Here is a 17654-nt window from a genome sequence, read left to right as displayed (position 1 = left end):
TCCTCAGGTCTGCATTGTACTTTCATGTCTTTCCCTCCAGGTAGCCTCTGTATCTGGTGAGCTAGGCCTCTTCCAGATATTGTTTTTAGCATCTACCTACCCTTTAACAGAATAACTATGTTCTTTCTTTACTTGATCAGTTTACTTACCTTCATTCCATGACCTGTTCCCTCCCACCTGCCTTGGGAAATAGGGGGCTCCTTTTGGGGACCCCTATGTGAGGTATTTAAGATGGTAAGAATTTTAAAGAATCTTGAGTACAAGAAAATGGCTTAAATGCCATCTTCTGGCCCTAGCCATTAAATGTTATAAAATATAAAATCGGGGAACTGAGAAAAACCTTAATTGGCATGGCAGTTTAAAAAAAAAAAAGAGGAAAAACGTTTGACTTGGAAAAATAGAGTGGGAAAGAATTTATAACTGTTTTACTTTCTCAGACACGCAGGCATTCTTTTTCTAGTTTCTTCTGGTGGTTTATGAAATTGGATTTTTTTTTTTAATGTCTCTAAATGCTCTGAATTAACACTCCTCTGTGGACTAACAGCTCCTGTAAAGTAGGCTGGAGAAATGAGAAAAGGAGCTAGGGAAGGAGGGGAGGCTGGATCTAAACACTCTATTTACAAGTTACTTCTGGAAATGACTAGCCAGTGTTTCCTGCCACCCCTAGTGCTAGGGCTTAGTCTATTGTCTTGACAAGTCATGCTGTGGGCACACATGCTGGACAGTGATATAAATACTTCTCCAAGCACTCGCTGGCTACCACCCTCCAATGATGTCTGGTTCCCTTTCACCTTCTGAAGTTAATGTAACAGTGTTTTCTGGGTATAGAATGCCAATGGGAAACTAGGTAATGCCAAGGATCCGGACCCAACTGCCACTGCTTTAACTATTGCAATGTGTTTGATGCTATCCCCCAAAAACAGGCTTAGCAGAGTGTGTCCTGAGACAGGACTGTGCATATACTCATCCACACTAGTCTGCAGCTTTCTTAGAGAATTCCCAAGCAGCTACCTATAAAGTCAGCACATAGAAATGAGACCCATTCATAGCCTTGGACAGGAACCTGCCCATGCTCTAGGGTTCCTGTCTAGCAAACTAACATGCAATGTACTGATCTATTGAAAATGCTCACTATGAGGGTTCTTGTGTAGTAGACACACATGTGACCAAGTCTTATGCCTGGTTCTCTAGTCACTTGCATCACAGCTGAAGGATGGGGAAGTAGTAAGTCTGTCAGTCTTCAGTGTTTGGGGACTAGGAAGATGATTTAGTTGGTAAAGAGCTTGTCATACAAGCATAAGGACATGAATTCTGGTCTCCAACATCCATATAGAAAAATAAAATAAAATAAAATAAAATAAAATAAAATAAAATAAAATAAAAACTGGGCACAATGGCCTACCCCTTTAATCCTCTTCTTTGGTAGGTGGAAATGAATGGATTCCCAGAGTTCATTGGCTACCCAGCCTCTAATCGACAAGCTACAGCTCAGGAAGAGGCCCTTTCTCAAAAAAGAATTGCAGTTGAGGAGGACAACTGATGCTGACTCTTTATGGGTGTTACACACATGCACACACACACACATACACACACACACACATACACACACACATACACACAGGTAGAGTGAGAGAAATTAAAAATAGTTCTGTGTTTTACTGAAATGTTTTATTTCTAGATATGCAGTTGAAGACAATAAAATAGAAAGGTTCTATGTGTTGTTGATCTGAGGTGTTTTCCTGGATGCTAATGGATACTTATGACTGTGCATTACATCTAGGAAATTTTGTAGATACCTGGGGTCATGTCCAGTTTGCTCATAGATGTGTGCTTCTTCATCGTGTTGTCTTCCCTTTGCTCATAGCTGTGTGTTTCTTCCATTGTGTTGCTTTTCCTTTGTCAAACAGCAGCTGGGCATAACGCATGTGTGCTCATTTTGCATTCTCTCTGATGCTTCATTGCAGTATGTGTCTGCACCACCACCAATACCGTAGACCATATCACTATAGCTATGGAACTTTCAAAATTACATGGACTGATTCTTCCCACTTTATGTATTTTTTCAAAACATGTTTTAAACATTGTAATTTCTTCATAGTTTCATGTGAATTTTAAAGTAATCTTTCCCATTTTTATGAAAAAATAGCAATTATAGTAAGCACAGACACCCACTTGAGACTTGGGATCATTGCTCTGATGCCTTCTATTCCATGGGGATGGTGTGTGTCCCACTGTTGCTGTGGTAAAGATCATGACCAAAAGTAACTTGAGTAGGAAAGGGTTGATTTGGCTTAAACCTCAAGATCACAGTCCATTCTGAAGGGAACCCAAGACAGGAACTTAAGTAGGGCAGGAACCTGGAGGCAAGAACAAAAGCAGTCCCTGGAGTGACACTGCTTACTGGGTTGCTTATCTTGGCTTGCTCAGCCTGCTTTTTCGTCACCCAGGACCTTGGGTTGGCTCAAGTGGGCTGAGCCCTCCCATATCAATCATTAGACAAAAAAATGCTCCACAGATATGTCTACAGGCCATTTCGAAGTAGGCATTTTCTTAGTTGAGACTTCCTCTTCCCAGATGACTCTAGCTTGTGTCAAGTTGGAAAAAAACAAACAAACAAACAAAAAAACCAAACAAAACCCCCAAAAGCAAAAGGCCAAAAAGAAAAAAAAAATCAAAACGTAAGCCTAACTAGCACATTGTCTCTTCATTAATCCATTAATGAACATATTCCATGGTGTGTCTTTTCATTAATAGACATATTTCTTGATTTCTTATATTAGTGCTTATGGTTTTTAGCCAATCATCTTTCCTATGTTTTGTTAAATCTACACTTAGGTATTTATTACTTTTTGAGTGGCTAAAAATATTATTGTACTTATAATCTCACACCTCACAGTATTTATATATTGGAATATTTATCTTAGATCATCTTACACCTTACCAAATGTACTGAGTTTAGAAGTCTATCTATTTTGATGGGGGGGGATTCCCTGGAATTCCCTATGTAGGTGGTGATGAGGTATGCAATCTGGGATAGTTTTAGTTCTTTCTTTTTGATGTGTATATCTTAGCTTCCTTATCTTGCCTTATTGCATCATGAAGACCTTCCCATGGCACTGTGAATAAGAGCAGGGAAAGTGGGCATTTTTTGGCCTTGCTCAGAGTTTCAGAGTGGGAAGAACTCAGTATTTTATCATTAGGTAAAGTGTGAGCTGTATTTTTTATGTAGTTGTGCTTTATCAGGATGAAGTTTCCCTTTAGTCCTATCTTTGTGAGAGTTTTTGTTTTTTTTTTTTAACCATGAGTAAGTATTGGTCTTTAGCAAATGATTTTTGAAGGTCAATAGATAAACCCTGGGGTTTTCTTCATTAGTCTGTTAGCATGCCAGATCAGACTGATTGATTTTCAAGGATTGAGACACAAGTGTGTTCTGGGAACAAAATACTCCATATGGTATATGTAGTTCCCCTTACGCTGGATGGTTTCTGATTGTTAACGTTTTGTTAAGGGGTGTTACACCTACATTCATGAGGAAGATTTAGCCAAGTGTCTTTTTATTTTCTACTAGTTTTGTCTAATTTAGATATTTGTCAACATGATAATAGCAGCTTTCTAAAATAAATCTTCCTTTCTGGAAGAGACTGAAGAGCTGGTATTATTCTTTAAGCACTTGGTAAAAATTCTCTGATAAAATTGTCTAGGCCTGGAACTTCCATATCTGGGAGTTTAAAATGTATACAGTTAAATGTCTTTAATGGTAATGATCTTATTCAAATCATGCATTGATAATGCATGAGTTTTCATAGTTTGTGCTTGCTGAGAAACTGGTCCATTTAATCTGTTATTGTGGTGGTTTGAATGAAGAATGTCCCCGATAGGCATTTGAACATATGGTGCCATGTGGGCAGGCTTTGGGGGTTTATAGCATCCACCCCCAATTCATATTCTCTCTCCCTCTCTCCCTCATCTCTCTCTCTCTCTCTCTCTCTCTCTCTCTCTCTCTCTCTCTCTCTCTCTCTCCTGTATGTCTTTCCTTCCCGTATGTGGATAGCATGTGGTTAGCCAGCTTCCTATTCCCACTGCCCTGACATGTCATGCCTTCAATGCCAAGAGAACTCAGGCATCCTTTCTGAAGTTCCTTTGAGTCATTGTAGATGACTCAAGATTTATTTATTTATTTTATGTATGTACATACACTGTAGCTGTCTTCAGACACGCCAGAAGAGGGTATCAGAACCCATTACTGATGGTTGTGAGCCAACATGTGGTTGCTGGGATTTGAACTCAGGACCTCTGGGTGAGCAGTCGGTGCTCTTAACTGCTGAGCCATCTCTCCAGCCCCCAGTCATGGTATTTTACATTTTACACAGCCACATAAAAGTCACTAATGCAACTGCTACACTGTTGTATATGATTGATCACGGCTTCTTTATTATGTGTCTATGATAATGGACTTTTCCATTCACCAGTGAATTCTGTCCTTTTTCTTATTAAATTTTGTGAGTCTTACTGACTGTATCAGTTACTTTTCTGTCTCTGTGACAAAATATCTGATAGAAACAAGCGAGCATTGCTTCTCGGCCTCTTGGCTAAGATCAAGTGTAGAAACAAGTGAGCAGAGGTTTCTTCTGATTCACAGATCCGAGGATTCAGCCCTGCTAGTGGGGAGCATGGTGGCCAGAGAAGCTGCTTTGTGTCAGCAGGAGCATGTAGAGGAGCTTTTCACAAGGCTGATCCAGAGGCATATTCTGGGCCAGCAGTGACCTGCTGTTGTTGGGTAGTCCACAGACTCCAAAGGTTCCATAATCTCCTGCAGTACCATAAACCGAGGACCAGTACCTAAACACATGATGCCGCAGGGAACATTGCCCACAGAGGCCATAACAAGCAATTTTCAAAGTGATGTTTTTGTTTCACTCATTTTCTCTATTGTTCTGTTTTTGATGCCTTGAGTCTCTGCCTTTCTTTTTTAGCATATTGTCCTCTTACTTTTCCTTCTCATTCTCTCGAGTTTCTTTCTTTCTTTCCCTTTTAAGGTCTTGAGATAAAAGTGCAAATTGACTTAAGACTCTTGTTACCAGGAAATTTGGGGAGTCCCTTCATGGTTGCCAGATGATAACGGGGAGATTGGGGTCCCCACTTGAGCTTCTTAGTCTTGTAATAAAAATTTTTTTAAAATGAACTAAAATGGAAGCTCAAGGAGGATCTTATTAATGTTTAAAAGAAATATTCCAGGGCAGGGAAGTTATAAATCTTGGCAGGGACCCAGAGGAGGAGAATGGAGAAGAGAAGGGGAAAAATGGCCAAGCCATTTGAGACACACTGTATCGCGTGCAGCCACAGGGCAGGCAGGGGTCTTTAGAGAAAGAGTATGGCAAATCCAGACTACCAGAAAAAGCAGTTTTCAGTTTTGGACAGCATCAGAAAGAATGAAAAAGATAAAAGGTCAAAAAGAAAAGTTGCACCTTCCAGGAGATACAGAAGGGTAGACAGATCTGGGTGAACCTCATAGAGGACTTTACTGGGGATGGGAATTCTGGGAAAAATATTACAGTATCTCACTAAAGGACTTAAGGTTGTCAGCCTCCCAAGGGTGCGGTCCCTTGGGCAAATGATTTTGCATTCCAGTGTCAGTTCTCCATCACAGCCAGAGATGTTGTCTTGACCAGAAGAAACTAGTTTTTCCTTGTTGCTTCTGTACCAGTTTCAAACATTGGGTACTATAAGTTCCCATGTAGTATTGATTTAGCTATTCTCCACAAACTTTGGTTTGATTTATACATGTATTTCTAATTACTGTACCAGGTAACATTATGTTCTTTTTTATTTAACTGTCTAGTATATGTTAAGAATCTTAGGGAGGGAAAGGTGTTTCTTCTATGTTTCAGGAGACCCATAGCTCTTTTAAGAACTGGTCTACTGATTATAAGTGTGTGTGTGTGTGTGTGTGTGTGTGTGTGTGTGCATGAGTTTCTGTCATGGTGTGAATGCAGAGGAAAACTCTGTGGAGTCAGTTCTTCTCTCCCATCTTTGGTTGGATTCAGAGTCACCAGCTCTCAAGGCGAACACCTTCGCAGGCTGAGCTGTCTTACCAGCCCCTTACTTCCCTCTCTATACTTTTTGTCTCTGTACTTGAGACAAAACCCACATCCGTGGTACTTCATGTGCTGTGTGAATATTTCCCTGGTCTTAATGTCACTTATGTCAATGTGGCAAAATAGCAAGCATGAGCAACTGAAAGTGGGGAAAGGCTTAATTAAGCTCATGGTTGTAGAGGTTTCAACTGCTAGTTGTCTCAGTCACTTGGAGCCTAAGTCAAGGTAGGCTACTGTGGTGTGGATCTGTGGCAAAAGATGCTCACTTCAACATAGCCATAGTGGAGGGCATAACTCCTGTGACTTTCTTCTTTCAACTAGGCTCCCATCTCCTAAGATTTCTAACATCTCCCAGAGCAGCACCATCAGGTAACAGCCAAGATAATACATGAGCATATGAGGGAAACTTTCCTATTTAAAATTCCTTCCTTCTTTCCTTCCTTCTTTCCTTCCTTCCTTCCTTCCTTCCTTCCTTCCTTCCTTCCTTCCTTCCTTCCTTCCTTCCTTCCTTCCTTCTTTCCTTCCTTCCTTCCTTCCCTCCATGAACATTCATTGTATGCATGCTTGATTGATGTGCTCTGTTAGGCACTCAGCAAAATGATCCTCAAACCAATCTCATAGCCAGTATTGATTAGGTTGGGTTATATGCCAGGAACTTTGTTCAGTCTTGTCTGTGAACTGACCTGGTGATCCATACTATATGTAGATTGTAGTAGAGAACTGGGTACTGCCAACATACTGCTCCTGTAATGTGCCTTGGGTTCTATGTGGTATCTGAATCTAGAACTTGGGCTCTTAATGCCCGTGCCACAGAAGACAGTGGAATGTAATGAAAAGAAGTGCCCAGTTCCCTGAAAGAGAGGCAGAGGGTTGTTGGGGTGGGCGCATTATAAGGTGTTATAAGGTAGTGTCTAGAGAAAAGGAATGGGAAGTCCACTATTCTCGAGACAGACTTGGCCTTGCTCATGAATATATTGCTGAAAAATAAGAAAATGCAAAACTAAATAGCTCTAAATGTTATAAAAAGAGGGGAGGAAGGGAGTGGGAGGGAGTAGCCAGGAAACAAGACTGACTGTGGGAGATAAGAGAGCAGTCAGTGGGAAGGAGGAGCTCTCCCTCTCGCTTTTCACGACTTCAGCTCAGAGACATATGCTCCGCAGTCTCCTCTCTCTCCCTTTGCCAAGAGCCCCGCCTTCGCCCGCTGGCCTTCAGCAGCTGCTCCACCTGATAGGTGCCCATCAACGCTACTCAGCCTCATTCTTCTTGCTTACTTCCAGAGCACACCTTGACCCCTGGACTATCTAGATACCTCCACTGTAAATGCTAACAGAAGTGGCTATTGCCCTTCAGATCCTGCGTCCTAATTTTGGCAAAACAATTCTTTAAGGGCTTCAAGTGTTAAGAACTAAAACCCTTTCCTTTTATTCTGAATTTTATGAGTACCAATTGATACCTAGTATAATGCTAAGTGCAAAATATATGCCAGGAATTGGGGGGTGTGGCTCAGTGGGTAGAATGCTTGCCTAATGTTCACAAAGCTTTGGGCTCTATTCTCAGCATCTCAGAGGCCAGGTCTGGAGCACAAACCTGTAATCCCAGCATGCAGGAGACAGAAGTAGGAAGGTCTAAAGTTCAAAGTCATTCCTGGCCATCTAGTAACTTTGAGGCAAACATGGACCACAGGAGACTACATCTTGTCTAAAAAAAATCAAAACCACTAAAGTAAATGCTTTTATAGTTTAAAGTGAACCCTGCCCAGCCCCCCTGCTCCATGAACAAATAAGATAGGAGAGAGAAACAGATACACTGATGTTCTGAACCTTGGTACTTTAGGTGATGACCTTAGAGATGGTCTTTTCAGAAGGTCACCCAGAAAAGATGAGGTCATTAGGTTGGGCACTGAATGACTAAGAGCAATCAAAAGGGGACATCACAGAGGGTACTATGTGAGCGTGAAATTCGTGTCTGGCTGGATTTTTCTAGGCACAGGCTACTCAAGATGCTCAGAGAGGAGACCATGAAAGCTGGAGTCCCGGCAGAGTGGATCCTGGCTCCTAGGATGAAGGGGAGCTGCCGGGTTGTATCTGGTACAGACTCCCACCAAAGAAAATGAAACATTTCTCTACACTTTTAGTCACAAAGGCCCAAGGAGAAATACACAGTGAGTATCTGGAGCCTCCGGAAAGAAAAATGCGCCTTTCTTATGAGTACCCAGAGCTGTTGGCCCTTTGTATAGGCCTTGTGGTTTGGTTTATTTGTTTCACTTTCATAATGATGGAAATTCAAAACTAAGAGTTTGATTCTCAGACATTCTAACTTTCCAAGTTAAAAAAAAAATACATTTGATGGGAGAGGGAGGAGAAGGAAGCAGGTTGCTTGTGTCACCTGGGACTGCATGTGATGCCTGGTCCATCTTTAAGAACTCTGAAGGCTCACCTCCGAGAGCTAGCATTCAGTCATCGGAGGAAGTTCGAGTCATCATGCACTTGCAAGGATTTTGTCACGCACGGATTGGTACCTGGCAGGCTCCGTCTTTCCTAGGATTTCTGCCACCAACTGTCACTACATCGTTTTCAATTTGCACATCCCCGTCACTGCCAAGCTTGAAGTACCTCTGTGCGACTTGTAATTACAGAAATGCTCCCACGGCCCCTCCCCAGGTCCCCAGAGGCTAAATTTGCACATGTTGACAAAGTAATTCCTTGATTTTGTTTTCTGAACGAGCACTATTGTAAACAGCCAGTCAGTGTCAGAAACAAGCAGCGCTTCCTCCTCTACAGCTTAATTGTTCTCCTCATTTCCAGGTTCCTCATCTTCTATGGAACATGGCATTTTCCAGTGCCTTGTATGTAAATAAAGTCATGAGGACATTATGCTTGTTTAAAAGCTCAAGACAAATGACAAATGGAGGCTTCTCAGGTTCTCCCTGGGGGTCCCGATGGTGGTCCCCAGAAAACATGAAATAGGAGTTTAAGGACAGACAGGAGCCTTGGGACATTCTGCAAATATAGTCAGGGTCCCTGGTCACTCGGCTGCTTCTTCCAAAGGCCATTGCTTGTTGGCGTTTTTGACCATCTGCTATGGTTTCCAGCCATATAGTGGCTATCTTACATACTGCTGATATGGTGTCTTGGTTATAATGCATCCCAGTGACCAGATGTCATGGAGTCAAGGCAGGTCTACCTTTTGTCCAAGTCCCAGGCTACCACGTGGCTTCTGACTGTCCTATGCCTTTTCAGGTCTTCCTCCTGGATGTCTGTCAGTTTTATTCTTCTGACCTCAACCTTTGGCAGGAGCCAGCCAACATGGAAAAGCATACTCGGAAATAACCAAAGAGAATCTTTCTGCCAGCCTCCTGCTCAGAGGAGACCCAGGCTCTCACTTCTTTCTTTGCATAAACCTTCACAACCTTTCTACGCTCACAATTTGTTTACCTCGGTTTTCTCTGTATTCCACGCCCCTGCACCAATTCCAACTTAAGTGGCCACCATTTTTCTACGATTCAGGTTAGAATGTTGTTTATTTCCTGTTTTCCTTTATTTTGGAAGGATCTGACAGGGTCACTTGAGCAGCTAGTGCTGTTCTGGTACCTGGTAGGCAAAGAGGAGAGGAGGAGGGGGAGGGTGGGAGTCGTCTGCTCTGCTGGTACCCTGCCAATGCTGCCCATTCCCACAGTTCCGTCCATCCCACACCCCCCATCACAGCTGCCGCCTTTCTCCCTTGCTGCTGGTGGTGTTAAGACTCACACCCATGCTGTGCGCTATCCCCCACCATCTTTACTCACCTGATTGGAGGTGTGGATGAGAAGATGCAAAGATGCTTCTTTCAGCTGGAAAGATGGGTTCTTCAGGCTGCCTCTCCTGTCTGTTCTGGAGAAGTTAGTGCTTTATCTCCCCTTATATATATACTTTTAGCATGTTTAGTGGCTAACACACAGATTAAGCCAGAAGTTGCCAGTTTTTTCCTACAAAGAGATAGATCATAGATTTTTCAGCTTCCATAGGCTTTGGGGTTTCTGTTTCCTGTAGTCAACTCTGCTGTAGTATGACAGCAGCCATGTTCCCATGTGGGAATGAGTGACGTCATCCTTTACAGACCATAGGCTGAGAGAATCCAGTCCGAGAATATAAACATGTCCGTAGGACAAACAACCATTGTGTTTTGATAGATCTCTTAAAAAAAAAAAAAACAGAAAACGAATTCAGCATATTATTATTGCTTTCCTAGGATATCAACAGTGACTGTGTGTTTATTTGTCTGACTTTCTCTGGTTCTGGAATGAGCTGAGTCTGTGAATGCAGTTTCAATTTGATTAGCACATTGACACATCACCTCTACGGACTGGTGTCCCTTTTCAATGCCAAAGGGGCAGGTGACAGTGGCTCTCAAAGCTGCAGACTTACTATTGGAACTGTTCACTTTTAAAGACTGTTTTCTCTCTCAGGAGATTTTTTTTTTTGGTGTCAACATAAATAGCATTTGACATTTCACAATAGCGTTAGCAATAACCACCCAGTAGAGGGTGGGCAGGAGAGGCAGCTGGACGTGTGGAGGAGGCCTGGTTTGTGGGATCCTGTGGTTATTACTCTTCGTGGAATAAGGATCGTGGTAGCAATCACCTCATCTTTGGCTCTGTTTAAACTCCAACAGGGACGATGTGATCAGTTACCTCATGGACCACAGCAGAATCTCCAGCACCAGGGAGGGCTGGCTACAGTGTGCTCCCCAGAAGCAGGCTGACACAGGAGTGTCCGGTCCACGCACCTATCTACCCAGTGTGTGACCCAGTGACCTGCTCTATTGCCACTTGCTTCCACAGGTGGGGCTGTGCCTGTGTTCATCACTGTATAAGTAGGGAAATCCTGGTAACTCACCCAGCTCTCTGACAGTGGAAGTAGAAGATTTGACTGAAGTACAGAGGATCTCACTCTGCCTCAGCTGAGGTCCCTTATTCACAAGCAGCTGGGACTCATTCCCACCTCTGGATGAGACACAGAAAGATACCACAATGAATGCACATTTATATGCGTTGCCTGGAGTGTGGAAAATCAGGAGAGAGACTTTTGGAAGTAAGAACTTACTCATTATGGCCTCTGCAGGCACTTCAGGCTATTTTGCTAAAACCCTTCTGTGTATAGGGATATATAGGTTGGATTTAACCCCAAAGTAAGCCTTTTACATCCAAAATTAAACACTATGTTGGGCGGAAGAATTTTTTGGAGATTTTCATACTCTGAAATTTCTTGAAGGAGTTTCATGTTTTATTTTTTAGTCACTTCAAAAACGTATCACAAGCTTATGAATTCTACCTTGGATCTCCCATTCCACCATCTGGGACATAAACGGGACTGGAAGGGCCCCAGTGTGACATTTCTGGGTATTTTCTAAGTTGTTTTTTGTTGTGCACTTGGTGAGATATGGAGGAAGCATATGTAGGGGTAGTGACTCATCTCCAGGGAAGATTTCTGGAGACGAGATGCCTTCAGTTGTAGTTTCCTAGTGGTAACCTGCTGAAGCTTTCGCAAAGGAAGTCTTTGTTCTATTTCAGACTTTCAGATGAGCGACCCAAGAGCAGCTTTCCGAGCCCAGTTCCTCTCTATTTTTGGCTTTGTATCACTCTCACTGTACCTTACTCCCCCAACAGCTCTGGGCTTTCTTCATCAGCATACCACCCTACTCAGGTAGCCGAGTGACACTCAGTTTGACACAACTCTCAGTGAACACTGAGACATTATAGGTGTGTCCAAGTGAAAGGATATTATCAAATCAGGAAGAATGTGTCAACAAATAGATGACCACATGTGTCTTAGTGATGACAAAGGTAAATATTTAGGCAGCACAAGCTGTTGATGACAAGAACTAACTTTGTGGGAGATTAAGGCCAAGTGTGTGTGCTACAGACTTTGATATATGGGCTCAGAAACCAGCCTTAATTTACTAAATGGCAAGGGGTCCCATGTACCCTTGCTTTAGAGAGTCCATCCTTCATGCTTGGCTTCAAAGCCCCAAAGACAGGAATGTGTTTGAAATATAGATTTCTTTCACAAGAAAATGAAAACATGAGAAGCTTTCACTTCTTAGATTGAAATCTTAAGCATTTATAGCATGGGAAATGGTGATGAGTGAGAAATTGTTTATTTTGTTTAGCTTAAGGTTTTTTTTACATTTACTTATTTACAGGTATATGTGCATGTGTACATTGTGTATGAGTGTGCACATGCATGTGTGTTTATGCATGCATATTTTCTTGAGTACTTGTATGTATACATGTATGTATATGTGTGTGTGTGTGTGTGTGTGTGTGTGTGTGTGTTTGTGGAGGACACGTTGCAGTCGTTGGTTTTATAAAGTGGGTTTTAGGAATTGAACTCAGCTGGTCAGTATTGACAGCAAGTACCTGCTGAGTCTTCTCACAGGCCCTAGTTTAACTGCAATCCATTACAGTGTTTGTGTTGGTAAGGTTTTTTTGTCAACTTGACATAAGCAAGCTTGAGTCATCCAGGAAAGGGAGTCTCAGTTGAAGGCTGGCCTGTTAGTAGGTCTGTGGAATATTTTTCTTGATTAATGACTGATGTGGGAGGAGTCAGCCTTCTGAGAGCAGTGTCTTCTGTGGGCAAAGGTCAAGGAGCGAGTTGGAAAGCAGGCTGAGCAAGGCACAGGGAGCAGGACAGTAAGCAGTACTCCTCCATGGCCTCTGTGTCAGCTCCTGCTTCCAATCTTTGTCCTGATTTCCCTCATCAATGGACTATGACATAGAAGTATAATCCAAAGAAACCCTTTTCTCTCCATGTTGCTTTTGGTCAGAATGTTTTATCACAGTGGGAGAAAGCAAACCAGAACAATTTTCTTCATCGGAAGTGTTAATGCTACATGGTTAAAGGAAAACCACCAGGATGGGCGCAAACATACACCATCATCCTAGTCTCAAAAATCTATCTTCAATGGCAGCCTGAGTCACATGAAGTAGCTACTTTGTATGTTAAATTTATTTGAAATCAGCAATTCCACATGGTTCAAAATACCAACTGGCACAGGCTCAATGGACAAGAGAAACTATATATGAAGTATATATGGGTACATAGATATTTGCATATATGTATATGTGCATACTCACACATGAGGATGGGTGACACACAGACAGACAGACAGACAGACAGACACACACACACACACACACACACACACACACACACACACACACAGACATTTAGCAAGCATTCTGAATGGTGACTATGGGAATGAGATTTGCTCTTCTCCTCACCTCTATCTCTAGGGGGGATGCTCCCCACTTTCCATTCCGAATGCTGTATAAGTTCAGCCTTTCACAGTGAAGAGGAACCTGCAGTTAGCGTATACATACATGATCTGTTTGAAAATTTGAGAACTTTGGGGCTCTGGTTTCCATAGCCTTTTAGAAATATCCAGATTTGGTGAGAAATGAACCCCTTTCCTTTCTGGCTAAAGTCCATCCCCATAGCTAAGTCTCAATAGAGCCTCATGCACACGAGGAACTGGTACAAGCAGGCATCCAAACCTATCTGTGAATGGTTTCCATAGTGAATGCATCGGGGAGAGATGACTAATAATTGCTTACTGACATTCTGCAATACTGCTGATTTCCCTTTAGTGAAACCCGTAGGCTTGTGCTCCGAAAAGCAGGTTGCTGGATTAAGTAGCCACATAATATGTGGAGTGAAGAGCAAGGTGGTCAGGAGAGAGAGAGAGAGAGAGAGAGAGAGAGAGAGAGAGAGAGAGAGAGAGAGAGAGGCAGGGGAGAGAAGCATGGGACAGAAAGGAAAAGGAATAAAGAAGGAAAATGAAAAAGATGTTGGTTTGTTGAGAAGTGCCTTCTCCAGTCTCCTGAATAGGTACCAGGACTCTTGGGAAAATGCTATGCTTTATATTGTTAAAGAAATAACTCTAAAAGCTTATTGTATTTGAGTCCAAAGATGGGCCAGAAATTTCTAATGTACCATGTGTAAGGTTATATATATGGCCATGGAGGGATCTTTTAGCAGTTTGTGATTGGATACATCTCAATTTGCAATGATTGGCAGGGGCTCAACTCTGCTCCAAGAATATACTCTTCAGTTGGGTGGCAATTTGCTCGTGCAATTAGGTTTCAGCGTACTAGACACAGAGGTGGTTTCAGGTCAGATTTTAGCACCCGAGTACCAAAACAAAGGCCAAACTTTTCAACCTGATAGGAATTCCTGAAAGCCTACACAGGCTTCTGATAAGCATCTCAGCATTCGGGATAGGTGTGGTTTTGTAGCCTTCCAGACTTAAATATGTGGCTGTTACTGTACACTTAAACAGGAACATCCAAGAACAAAATTCTCCTTGCTTTCCAGCCTGGTAGTGATGTTTCTCTCTCAATGCCTTTTCTCTTCTGCAGTAGGAGGAGAGAGGAGAACCTTGGCCTTCTAAAGCCCTCAGTCCTCTTTGGGGCAAATGGCTTTTAAACCGCTCCCACGGGGAGCCATTGATCATCCGGCTGACAGGAGCTGGCCTTTTATTTCCATGCTTTAAGCGACGCAGGCTGGGTCCCATGGTTCTCAGCCTCTAAGTAGAGCTGGTGAAATTAACTTGAATGACCTAATTCCCACCTTCCAGTCCACCCCTTCACATGCACTGTGCAAAGGGCAAAACAGAAGCGAAATGGGAAAGATTAACAAGGACGGTGCCAGCTCTTCTAGGAGAAGCCATTGTTTCTCTGCATCTGGGGGGAAAACTACACTATTTGGCAGTGTGGGGGGTCCCCAGGCACCGGCTGGTGCTAATGAGCTATGTGGTTTCTGAACTGAGCTGTTGCCCTGGACCCGCCCTGTCTACCCTGGTTGACAGGTGCTGAGGGGAGGGGCAGGGCACAGCTGCTGGGGCAGGAATCCCATTATCCTTTGCTGCGCATTGATTCACCCTGTGGGGACATTTCCTCTCTGGCTGTGCTAATTTGCCTGGTTCTGGGAGCACACAGAGTCTGAGGTGAGCAGGGCTGGGCTCAGCCTTGGGTCTGCAGAGGTTTTGTCTGACAGGACACAGGCGGCAAGAAAAACACAAGGTCTGGAGTGTCAGCTTTTTCCTGATATAATTATTTGAGCACATTAATGACACACGTATATTTTGAAAGAGTTGGGTTTTTTAAAATTATTTTTAATTTTCCTTGGTGTTTTTTTCACTCATAGATGGTAATTCTTATTTTAAAACTCGATGTTTTTGCATAGAATATTCAGGAAGAGATCCAATAGTTGGAATCTTGGCTCTCTACATCCATCTTTAAATGTTCACTCTCTTCTAAGCTTACCACCAGGCCTTCTGGGACTGTAGGAGTTAATATGCTGATCCTCTTGCCTGGGATGGTATGCAATGGTTTTCTAGTTTGTGTTGAAAGGCAATAATGGGGGTTGAATTTATTATAGTTAAGATTATTGACCATTGCTTGTCTAGACATTTGATGCTAAAGGCAAGTCAGGCTCACTACCTTTGTGTGAATCAAACTCTGGACCGCATGATTAAGCATCTTAAATATAGTGTGAGCTAGCTCCCTAGCCTCCTTTTGGGTAAATTTCAAGCCATGTAAACATCTGACCAATCAGCACACTTCTCCAATTGCCGTAATTTCTTTTAGCTTACATGTGTTTGCTTCTGATAGGGGAGTTTAACAGGGATTTACTTCAGAAAGGACACTATTCATAGATTGCTTTTGTTTTTTAGCTGCATCTCTGCTGTTTCTGTGTGAGCGCGATCCCCCTCAGCATTGTGTAACCTCCTTCCCGAAGAAAGACCAGAAGAGGCAGCTCTGAGACTCGAGATAGTGCTGAGCTGACCCACTCAGAGCTCTCTGAAGACAATGTACTTGGCTGTCTGCACCATTTATTAAACAATGGAACCAGGAAAGGTAGAAGACAAACTTCAGGCAGGATGAGGGAGTCAGAATGTGTGTGTGTGTTCCTATGTGCACCCATGCATCATGCATCTTTGTGTGTGCATTCTTACATGCATATGTGAATGCATGTTTGTGTGCATGTGTATGCTTGCATGTGTTCCTATGTACACCCATGTATGCATCTCTGTGTGTTCTTATGTGTACATGTGCATGCATGTTTGTGTATATGTGCCTATGTGAAAATATGCACACACATTTGTATACGTGTATATGTGTATGAGGGAGAGAGAGAGAGAAGCAGAGACAGAAAGAATGCATATATGTGTATGTCTGTGGAAGCCAATGTAATATATCTTTATTTCTCTCTACATTATTATTATTATTATTATTATTATTATTATTATTTTGAGATAGGTCTCTCATTAAACCTAGAGCTCACTGAATTTCCTAGACTGGTTGACCAGCAGGCCCAGGAATCATCCTGTATTTGCCTCTTCAGTGCTGGGATTACGGGTCACTGTGCCTGGGGTTTTTACATGGTGCAACAAATTCAAACATAGGTTCTCATGCTTGAATGTCAAGTACTTCACTGACTGAGTCATACACAAGCCTCCTGTTTTAGTTTTATTTCTTTATTTTAAGACAACATCTCTTGTATTCAAGGCTGGCCTTGAAACCACTATATAGCCAAGAAGATGGCTTTGAACTCTGCTGAGCCGCCTCTGCCTCTGCCTTTCTAGTGCTAGGGCTAGCAGAATGTATTACCATATCCAGTATCTCTAGTGCTTGCTCGAACCCAGGACTTTGTGTATGCCTGGCAAGCACTTTTAAACTTATATTTAAATTCTTTTTGACATTTTAAGGAAAGATGAAACCTACAGATTGAAAGATTATTCTAGGTCCCAGAGCATAACTACTCTAACAAAAGTTACTGGAGACAATTCTGTGACAGTTGTCTGGGGTGGCACGTGTGCGCATGGTGGGGGTCGGGGGTGTTGGGGAGAAAAAAAACAGGGCTTCCCCAGACCTTTGCACAGCTCTCCTTGGAAGGCAGTGCCAGAAGTTCTTAGAGCAAGAATTGCAACCCAAAATATTTACATGCAATCTAGCTGCCATCCAAGTGCAGAGACAGCAGCTCCAAGCACGAAGGGAATAAGCTCAGCCCTGGTCCTTCCAGAAATACAGAGAGAAAACAAAACCAAGAAGCCAGGCAAACAAACACAAAACAAACAAAACCAGCTCTGGAGAGAACAAATGTTGGGCAACAAGGAACTTGAGGATCCTTCCATCAAGGGGAAGGGAGAGAAAAGACAAGGGGCCAAGATAGACGGTAAGAAGAGGAAGAGGAGGGTAGGAAGGAAGGAAAGAAGGGATGGAGGGAGGAAAGAAGGAAGGAAAGAGAGAAAAGAATAGAGGGGAGAATTGATAACATTGAATTCCCTAGAGGAGATGTGGTAGGCAGAAACTATTATGTAAATGCTATAAAACATATAAGAGGAGTAACACACACACATACACACACACACACACATACACACACACACACCTCAGACTTTAGATGATATGAGATAGACATATTTAAGAATCTGAAAGAACAGCTGTAGCAGGCAGGGTAGTGAAGGGATACAAATAAAAATGAGCTGTTATGCTCATATTTTGCAAAATATGAAAGC

At 42.6% G+C, this 17654-nt stretch overlaps 1 long non-coding RNA gene across 1 annotated transcript in view; it reads left to right on the top strand.

Annotated features, from left to right (window-relative positions):
- LOC127686708 (uncharacterized) overlaps positions 1 to 15985 on the top strand; it is an 80428-nt gene extending 64443 nt beyond the window's left edge. Inside the window, exons 2-5 of the long non-coding RNA XR_007978230.1 lie at positions 8079 to 8256; positions 9335 to 9601; positions 10746 to 11164; positions 15810 to 15985. This is a non-coding gene — a long non-coding RNA (uncharacterized LOC127686708). The remainder of the gene's footprint in view (positions 1 to 8078; positions 8257 to 9334; positions 9602 to 10745; positions 11165 to 15809) is intronic.
- Positions 15986 to 17654: the final 1669 nt, after the last annotated feature.

This window comes from Apodemus sylvaticus, chromosome 6 (genome assembly GCF_947179515.1).
Source record: "Apodemus sylvaticus chromosome 6, mApoSyl1.1, whole genome shotgun sequence".
Taxonomy (NCBI): Eukaryota; Metazoa; Chordata; class Mammalia; order Rodentia; family Muridae; genus Apodemus; species Apodemus sylvaticus.
This window is presented reverse-complemented; position numbering and strand designations above follow the sequence as displayed.